General features: G+C 35.8%; 1 long non-coding RNA gene across 1 annotated transcript; it reads right to left on the reverse strand.

Moving 5' to 3' along the window:
• Window positions 1–6,128: 6,128 nt before the first annotated feature.
• LOC125784430 (uncharacterized) lies at window positions 6,129–9,980 on the reverse strand. Its single transcript, XR_007427227.1, has 2 exons — window positions 8,249–9,980; window positions 6,129–8,211 (listed from the first exon to the last, which is right to left on the reverse strand). It is a non-coding gene; the product is annotated as an uncharacterized LOC125784430 (long non-coding RNA).
• Between the last annotated feature and the right edge of the window lie 2 nt (window positions 9,981–9,982).

The raw sequence follows: 9,982 nt of genomic DNA on the forward strand, positions 1-9,982 counted from the left end.
ATTTTATTAAGGGGCTTTAGAGTAAAGGAGGTTGAATGCTTTTGGATGTCAGAGATTTTTATTTGATTAAAATTTTAAAAACTAAGAAAAAATTTGCTCCACTTCACACTTTTGTGCAACTTTGTGTGGATCTAAAACCTAAAATCCTAATAAAATACATTTAATTTTGTGGCTGTAAAGTGAGAAAATGTGAAAAAGTTCAAGGAGTATGTACACTTTTGCATTCCAACAACTCCTTCTTGGTGCTTGTTAGTGTTGTCAATCAGTGTATATGGAGCCCTTTAAACTTATTGTGTAGAATATATGGAAATTGAGTAAAAATGACTATACCTGGAAACAATACTACAGTGCTGACGTTTACAGGGCTTCAGGACAGATGGGAGAGGATTTGTGAAATCTGATCTGAGGGAAGTGTGTATGATAGGGTTCTAAAACCTCTCAGAGTGTGTGTGACTTTTGTTTTTTAGCCATGAAGTCACATTCGCTCACGTGCCACCTTGTGCTCCCCCTTTTTTCTCAGTGGAATCTCATTGTCAAAGCAACAAGTGTCCCATTACCATTCTTTCTGACACACACACACACACACACTCACACACACAGCCCCTCCTTCAGCCTGTGGCAATCTGGTGTTGTGTTTAAAGGCCTTGCAGAGGGCTGGGTGAGGTGTGTGTAACAGACAGTGGAGCAGAGCAGGTCAATGAGCCGTATTGTCTGCCTTTACAAATCAGTGTCAGACACCAGCGCCCAGCCTTCTGCTTCACACACGCTCTCTCTCTCTCTCTCTCTCTCTCTCTCTCTCTCTCTCTCTCTCTCTCTCTCTCTCTCTCTCACACACACACACACACACACACACAGAGGGACAGCGAGGTCATGCTTTGTGATTGTTGTTCTTACAGGTGGCCGCCGCTCTGAGTGAAATACGAGCCGCCATTTCACACTAATGACTCACTAATGCCTTACTCACATCCTCAACTGATTTATCTACTCTCCTTTTTTACAGCTTTTGATTTCTTCCACTTTAAACACAAAGACATTTACATATCCTACATATCTACTCTCTTTTTTGTAAAGGGAATTTACAGGGGGTCTTTATTAATTTCAATAGTTTTGAGTAGAATCACAACAACTTAGAACAAGTAGACCATTATTTAAGTATTTAAACTGTTCTTTGGCTGGTTAAATGGTTCTTCATATGTGAGGACAGCTTTGCTATGAGTCATTGCATTTTTTGCATGGTGTGTATAACATATAGTGGCCACACTATGGTTTTCATACAGGGTTTCCACTTGTTGCCAAAGGATATTTAATCCTTTCTGGCAGAAAATGTCTTTCAGATATATATATATATACAGCTCTGGAAAGAATTTAGAGACCACTTCAGTTTCTGAATCAGTTTCTCTGATTTTGCTATTTATAGGTAGATGTTTAAATAAAATGAACATTGTTGTTTTATTTTAATAAACTAAAGACAACTTCTACCAAATTCCAAATAAAAATATTGTCATTTAGAGCATTTATTTGCAGAAAATGTATAATATAACAAAAAAGATGCAGAGCTTTCAGACGTCAAATTATGCAAAGAAAATACGTTTATATTCATAAAGCAATCAATATTTGGTGGAATAACCCTGGTTTTTATTTACAGTTTTATGCATCTTGGCATGTTCTCCTCCACCAGTCTTGCACACTGCTTTTGGATAACTTTATGCTACTCCTGGTGCAAAAATTCTTTTTAATTTTTTATTTCAAAGAAACTCACCTTATATATATATATATATATATATATATATATATATATATATATATATATATATATATATATATATATATATATATATGTGTAAATTCTGATAAATTATAAACCATCAAAATGAGCCAGATTTGGGTTTTCAGGAACAGGCTGGAAGGTCATTTTCTGTCAGTTTCTCTGAGAATCCACTGTGCACTAAGTGGTATTATCTACTGTATATCACTTGTTTTTTAATTTAATAAAAGTTACTTGCTTGGATGCCATACAGGTTGATTATGTGCTAAAAAAAAATCTTATCCATTTCACTTTTATAACTGGGAGAAGTTCAGCTAGTATGCAAGTGTTAAACAAACCAGAATATGTTTTTATGACTTTAGATTCTTTTGTACCACATTTAGCTTTGAGGACAGATCTGCACACTCTTGGTATTTTAATCTTGTCTTCATGAGGTAGAGTCACCTGGAATAGTTTTCTCAGAATCTTGAAGGAGTTCCTGGACAATAGTTGGCAGCATGGGTTCCAGAAGCATTTTAAAATGTGGAGAACACACTTTGGGTGGGGGCAATCCTCCTCCAGAAAAAAAACAACAACTAATGAATAAGATGCAATTTCCTGCGCTTTGTACACACTAGCAGGCGTAGCTGATGCTAATAGCCTAAATTAGGCTACAAAAGTATTCAATCACAAGAGGGAATAATAAATAAATGTCATCAGAGCAGATGTTTATGTCATCATTAAGCTGGATCTCCAAACATTGACTAGCCAGCTAACTGCACTTTATTACTGCAAGTTATTAAGTCAAGTTAGTTAGTCAAAAAATTGTGGAGTGGCCTCAGTGGTGTGTGAATTCCCCGATTGATCAAATGGAAAGGATTTTTTTCCCCGGTGCAATAATTGCAAATAGTTGGAAAAGATGTTTCCAAACTTTTGACTGGTACTGTCTCTCTTCACATCCACTTCTTCCAGGTCAGGGATGGGAAAAAAACAAACAATTTTGAGGCTAAGAAAAGAGAGAGGAGTCATTGCAAAAGTCTCTCTGTCCATCTGTCCATCCATCTAAAATCTGTATGTTTGTAGACATTCCTTTTTAATGAACGCATTAAGCTACTAAGTTGGACCCATTGGTGACACAGGCTAAAGATGTGCAAATGCACACACAGCTTGTCTAGTCTGTGTAGAGAAGTACTGCCAATAGAATGCAGGGATGCTTTTTACAGGGTGTACTTGATCGTACCTTACTGATTGCTTTGTCCCACCACTTCTCTGTAAAAACATACCTAACTCAGTGGCCCAGGCATTCTTAATCCTGCTCAAAAATATTGAGCTTCGAGCAAAATAAGGTACAAATATATAATGAAGATAATATATTTTATTTTTTAATGTCAAACCCAAATATTTTCAGTTTACAGCAGAAATAAAGTGATTGGCCTTTCTGTTCCAATACTTTTGGAAGGAATTGCATTGTAGCCTTCTTCACCAATCCTCAATCAGTGGGGAAAAAAAAAACAACTTAAAAAGTAACAAAAGCAAATTTTGGTTGTTGTTTGTTGGTTGAAAAATAGTAATACATCCTGTTGAGCCTTATGCGTAACTCCAGTTTTTGGGTGCAGGATTCATCATCTTCTTGTATTATATTACTCTAGATAAACACTGCAGATTAAGAGCCATTTCATCTTGGCACTCATCATCACTGCGCTCATCAGGGGTCAACATGAAAGGCCTGGAAATCCTTTCCTTTTTTTTTTTTTTTTTTGAGACATTAGCGTTTGAAAGTGTGTAAACTCAGCTCAGGCCGGGCCGGCCCACTGTCCTCAAACATCCTCAGAGTGTGTGTGTGTAAGTGTGTGAGTGTGTGAGAGTCTTTTTAAACTGATTTACTCTGAGTTAACACAGCAGGAACTTCAGCCTCTTCAGTCTCTTCACATCAGCAGTGTTTAAGCTGCTTCAGAGCGTGAAAAGACGCAGCTCGACTCAAAGCAGATTGAGTTTAGATGAGAAGCTGATGGCCCCTCCACCCCCTTCTCTGTTCTGGTGAAGCAAAGTCAGGTCAAGTGGCCTAAGGGGGGGGGTACATGGGTGTGTGGGGGGCAGAAACAGAGTGACAGATCGTCGTGTTGTTTAAGTGCCATAATAAATTCATGTGTGGCAGCTGTATTCAAAGCAACATAGAGGGAGAGAGAGACAGACAGTAGAAAGAGCAGTGTGTGTTAAGAGGGGGTGGGCTGGTTAAGGGGGGGCGTGGCTCTCCGCCCCTCATTTCTCGCCTCATTTGGTGGGATAGTGGGGAACAGTGACCCCATTTACCCTGCTCTTTTAACCTCATCCCGACACCTGCTGTGTGTGTGTGTGCATGTCAATGTGTGTGTGTGTGTGTGAGTGTGAGAGAGTGTGTATGCAATGGTTTGGCAAAAAGTCAAATTCACACAGTTTACCCCCCTGTTACACCAACTGCAGTCGATCAGCTGAGACATGCTCATCTCTTGAGTTTTACACTGGAGCTACAAGGCTAATGTAGCTAATAAGTCATGAGACATATACAGTAAAGCACATGTAAATACTTAAACAATTTTTTTTAGTAAAAGCGTTGGTTCTTTATAGAACTTTATAGAACAACTCAGATAACTATCCAAACCAATCTAGCCCTTTGTGAAAAAGTGTCTGACCCCTAAACGTAATAACTTGGTTGTGACACCCTTTGCTTTACCGATAACTGGCAATGAGTCTTTTACATCTCTGTGGGGGAATTTTGGTCCACTCTTCTTTACAGAATTGTTTTAATCCAAACACATTTGAGGGTTTTAGAGCATGAACACCCTATTTAAGATCATGCCACAGCATCTCAATCAGACTTTGACTATAGACCATTCCAAAACTTCCTTTTTTTTTAAGTCATTCAGAGATGAACTTGTTTGTGTGTTTTGGATCATTGTCCTGCTGCAGAACCCAAGCAAGCCTGAGCTTGAGGTCACAAATTATGGCCAGACATTCTCCTTCAGGATTGTTTGGTAAACAGCAAAATTCCTGTTTCCATCTATCTTTTTCAGCAAGTTGTCCAGGTCCTGAAGCAGCAAAGGAGCCCCAGACCATACTACCACCACCATGTTTTACGTTCAGAATGATGTTCTTTTTCTGGAATGATGTCCAGATGTAATGGGACACGCACCTTCCAAAAAGTTCCACTTTTGTCACATCAGTTCAAAGAATATTTACCCAAAGTTCTGGGGATCATCAAGATGTTTTTTGGCAAATGTGAGACGGTCGTTGTGTTCTTTTTGGCCAGCAGTGATTTTACCTTGGATAAAACTTTTAACAAGTCTCTATCTTATTATTGAATTATTAACACTCTGACCTTAACTGAGGCAAGTGAGAGCAGATATTTAAATGTTGTTCTGGGTTCTTTTGTGACCTCCTGGATGAGTTGTTCATGCCCTTTTGGAGTAATTTTGAGAGGTCGGTCACTCCTGGGAAGGTTCACCAGTGTTCCATGTTTTCTCCACTTGTGAATATTAGCTCTCACTGTGGTTCGCTGGAGTCCCATAATTACTTTGTTTTCCCATCTGTTTTTGAATCTTTGAGATCTCTGCCTCATTTTGTCAGACAGGTATGAAAAAAATGCAAAAACAAAAGAAATCTGTAAGGAGGCAAATATTTTTTTCACGCCACTGTATATATAATGTATTACTGTATGATCTTGTTAATATGCTTAATACTAATATGCTTAATAATGTGGTTTGTTTTTTCTACTCTGTCAATTAATGTTGCTTTGATCTTGTGCAGTTAAATTTTTGAATCTTTTTTACAATGTTGTTTAATTTTGCAATGTTAAGTTAATGCATGAATTGATCCATTTTATTGTTATAAAGTATACTCTTAGTACACTCTATTAATTACTCTCCATGTTTGTTCAACCCAGTGTCTTAAATGTAAGAATCACCTGAATACTTGAATACAGTTTTCTTTAATACACTAGATATTTATCCAGTGCAAAATAAAAAATAAACACTTAAATATAGTAAATTATGTGTGTAGTTTATTTAAGTATTGAGATATTTAATTAAGAAGTGATCGCTCATTTACCAAGCAGCTCCAATAGGATGACTTTACTCAGTGGAACTACATGTGTATAAAGTAAGAGAGCTCTAATCTGACAGCAGGGATCAGGGTAATCCTTAGGCTAATGGCTAATAATGAGGCTTTATCTGGCGGTGTGAAAGAGGGGCAGACAGCGCGACGTGCATCCGGCCAGAAACACACTTCATTATTCATGAGTCTGTAAGAGATCAACAGATTGTGGAGGACGAGAGAAAGGGAGAGCAGTTACGCTTCAGGAGAAACACTGTATAACATTACAACACCTCCTCACAGGCCCAACACCAACTCCAGCAACTCTGTTTATTCAGATTAATAATACAATCAATAAAATAAACACACATCTAACAACAGTTAAAATAACAACCAACGGAAACAGAGGACAGGCTGTTAATGTTCTGAGTGTAAATGATAGTATAGATCTTATAGTATAGATCTTAGTTTCTGCTCATTTTAGGCTCCATTTTCATTTATAAACTGAATTTAGACACACACAAAAAAACAATACATTTAACATAATCTTAATATATAATGTATTATGTTGTATTGTTTTTGTAAATGATAAATTGAGTGAATGAACAGTAGTTGTGTAAAAAATGTGCAGAAGAGTGTTTCTGTAGAGGATGTTAGACTGTGTTTGTGTGTATAACCTCTTAAACAAAATTATGTAAAAAAAGAGAGAACAAAAAAGAGAGAGAAAGAGGATTGCAGAAAGAAAGATGAAGTGAAATAAACGCTGAGTAAGAAACAAAAAGGGAGAGGAGAGGAGAGAGAGATAGAGAGAGAGAAAAAGAGAGAAATAACAAGTGAAAAAAAAACAAAGACAGACAGAAACAAAGGGAGAGGGAGAGACATACTGGGAGATAGAGAGAGAGAGAGAGAGAGAGAGAGAGTTTATAAAAGGGAAACAGTAAAAAAGATAAAGTCTACAACACAGAGAGAGACATACAGAGAAAGTGAGACATGCAGACAGACCTACTAAGAGAGATACAGAAAGAGAGATAAAATAACTATTATATAGATCATATTTTTTCAATATAATTTACCCAGATATCCAAACAGACAATTACAATGGTAACTAATGTCCAATTAACCTTAATGAACTGTTTATGTATGCACTGATGTTAACTGATGTTTTCAATAATTATTTAATTATTTAATTAATTAATCAATCAATGCTTTGGCAACACTGTCATTTACTGTGGTCCTGCCAATAAAGCTTCTCTGAATTGAATTGAAGAAAAAATATTTATTTAGGGAAAAAAAAAGAGAATGACTAAGACTCAAAGAGAGAGAGACATTAAACGAAAAGGAAAGGGAGATACACACTGCGAGAGAGAAAAGAGAGAGATTTAGAGAAAAATAATGACAGACAAAAACTAAGAAAGAAAGAGATACTGAGTGAGATACAGAAAGAGATATGAAGAGAGATAGATTTAGAGGAAAAAGAAAGGGAGTGACATACTGCAAGAGAGAAAAGAGATAAAGAGAGATTTATAGAAACAGAATGAGACAAAAACTAAAAGAGACAAAACTGAGAGAAATACAGAAAGAAAGATATAACCAAAGCAAAAAGAGAGATACAAATAGATCCATAGAAAAAAAATGAGCAAAAAACAGACAGAAACCAGTTTATGAAGAGAAAGACAGATACTGAGAGGCTGATACCTAATGATAGACCTACGAAATGACAGAAAGAAATACTGGGAGTTGGAGAGGGAGAGAGATTAAAATAAAAGGAAAGGGAGAGACATAATGCGAGAGAGAGAGAGAAAAAAGAGAGATTTAGAAAAAAAGAACGAGAGACAAAGGAAGAGGGAAACACATAATATTAGAGAGAGAAACAGATCTACAGAAATAGACCCTAAATGAAACTGGTTTATAATGAGAAAGACAGACCTGTAGACAGACCTACTGAAAGACAGAAAGAAATACTTGCAGAGAAAGAGAGAGAGAGAAAGAAAGGGAGAAAGAGATCATGGTGGGATATAAATGCTACATATAAAAGTCGTCAGTAAGGTATTCACTCAGTCAGCTCTGTAACAATAACTGAACAGCAGCAAGCAGAAACGTTACAGGAGCGCTCCACCCAGAAATGCTCAGAAGAAAGCTAACAGTGGCTTGTTAGCATAATCTCATTTGCATAATGCTAACACATAACTTCAGCTAGCTTTGAATCCCGCTGAAATCCATTACAGCAAACAAGCAGCGTCACAAAAGCACATTCGCGCAACATCGCTACACAGTACATTCATCCTCTATACTCACTACGCTCTCAGCACAATGCCCCATCATTCACATACATTACTCACAATAACAAGAATTACAATAATAATAATAATAATTATGTGTGTTTTAGTTACTCTGCCCTTCTTAAGAAAATACAGTATAATAAAGTACAGCATTCACTCATTCCCACCAACATCCCTGCAATAATATAATTTAGCATATTAATAATACACGCACGCTTCTACAGAGCACGTATCTGCTCTTTAACACTTCTTTAATGCTCTTGTCCTGCAGTTACTACAGTTATGTTATGTAACTGTTATGTAACAGGAATGTTTCCAGTGTTTTCCAATCTGATCTCTCTCTGATCTTTAGTGTACGATCAGTTACCCTGAACAACAACTGTGTTATACTTCTTGAATTATAACTAATAATCAACTCAAAACTAGCTTGAAACAATGCATGTAATTATAACATGCATGTAAAGTGTGTACGGAAAATATGTATTTTATAAGGTAAAGGGTATACATTTTCTTTTGTTTTGTATTAAAACTATGTTTTTTTAGAGGGAATATATACTTATATTTTTACCAGTAGTGTAGTAAAATATATGACCTTTTTACAGACTTGACATCAACACCAGAAAGAAGAAGCAAGCAGAAGTAAGGTGAAAGTAACCAGAACTACTTTTTCGTGATTAAAATTTCATAAGAACAGCTTTTACAAGTCTGTTCAACCCCAACACTCGTGAGATTGAATTTTAAATGTCACTGCTTTTCCAGAGGGAAGAACATTTGCTAATTTGGTACTAGTGTGGTAAACACATGAAGTTTTCACAAGAGAAAAGAAGCTAAATCTACAAATAAATATTAGTGTACTGGCTGCAGAGAAGATTTGTATGCCAAGTATGTATTTTTGTTAAACTATAAATGACACTATTTTTCAGATGGAAACATATATACACCACAAGTGTGTTAAAAGCAAAAGGAGTTTTTACAGGTAAAATTTAGGGGAACTACATTTTCCCCCATCCTGTCTAATCTCATTTACTGTTACTGTATTAGCTGTATTGTGCAGATCTGTATCATATTACTAGATGATTAACACACTTATTTATAAATTACAGTAAATATATATATATATATATATATATATGCCAAATATGCATTTTTATAGAATTATATTATAAATGGCTTTAGTTTTCCAAATGGAAGAATACATACTAATTTGTCACCAGTGTATTAAGGCAAAATTATTTTTCACAGGTACAATTCAGTGGAATTGCATTGTCCCCCATCTTGTCCAATCTTACTAACTGTACTTACAATCTTACTTAATGTATTTTTTGTTGAAGCTTTCCTTTGTTTCCTTTTCTTACTTTCCTTTGCTTGTTTCCAATTATGTAAAGAAATGGGAAGCTTTTATATGTTAAATTATGTGGAACACATTTTCCATGTTAAAACCAACTTTAAGAAGACATTCCCACAATGTGTCTTTTCCTAACACTTGTGTAAAACATTTTTTAATAGAAATGTGCATATTTGACAATTTTCAAATGGCACTAGATTTTCAGAGGGAATAATACATGCTTGTTTGTCTCTATTGTAGTAAATCATAGAATCTTCCCAGGTGAAAGTAACCGGAACTACTTTTTAAATATGTTTTGTGTTTAACTTGTACTGTTAGTGTAATGCCTCAGGAGCAGATTATATAGTCACTCAATTAATTAATTATTTTTGTACAGAATACAGCAGCTGCTAATTAGCTTGCTAGTAGTGAATTTGTAAAGAAATGGGATCAAGTTGTTGATTGAGGTAACTGGAGTGTACATTATTACGGAGCACCTGAAAGGATTTTTTATTATATATAAATAAGGGAAAATATTTGAGATAATGAATTAAAGAAAAATATATA

The sequence above is a fragment of the Astyanax mexicanus genome, chromosome 19, assembly GCF_023375975.1.
Source record: "Astyanax mexicanus isolate ESR-SI-001 chromosome 19, AstMex3_surface, whole genome shotgun sequence".
NCBI lineage: Eukaryota > Metazoa > Chordata > Actinopteri > Characiformes > Acestrorhamphidae > Astyanax > Astyanax mexicanus.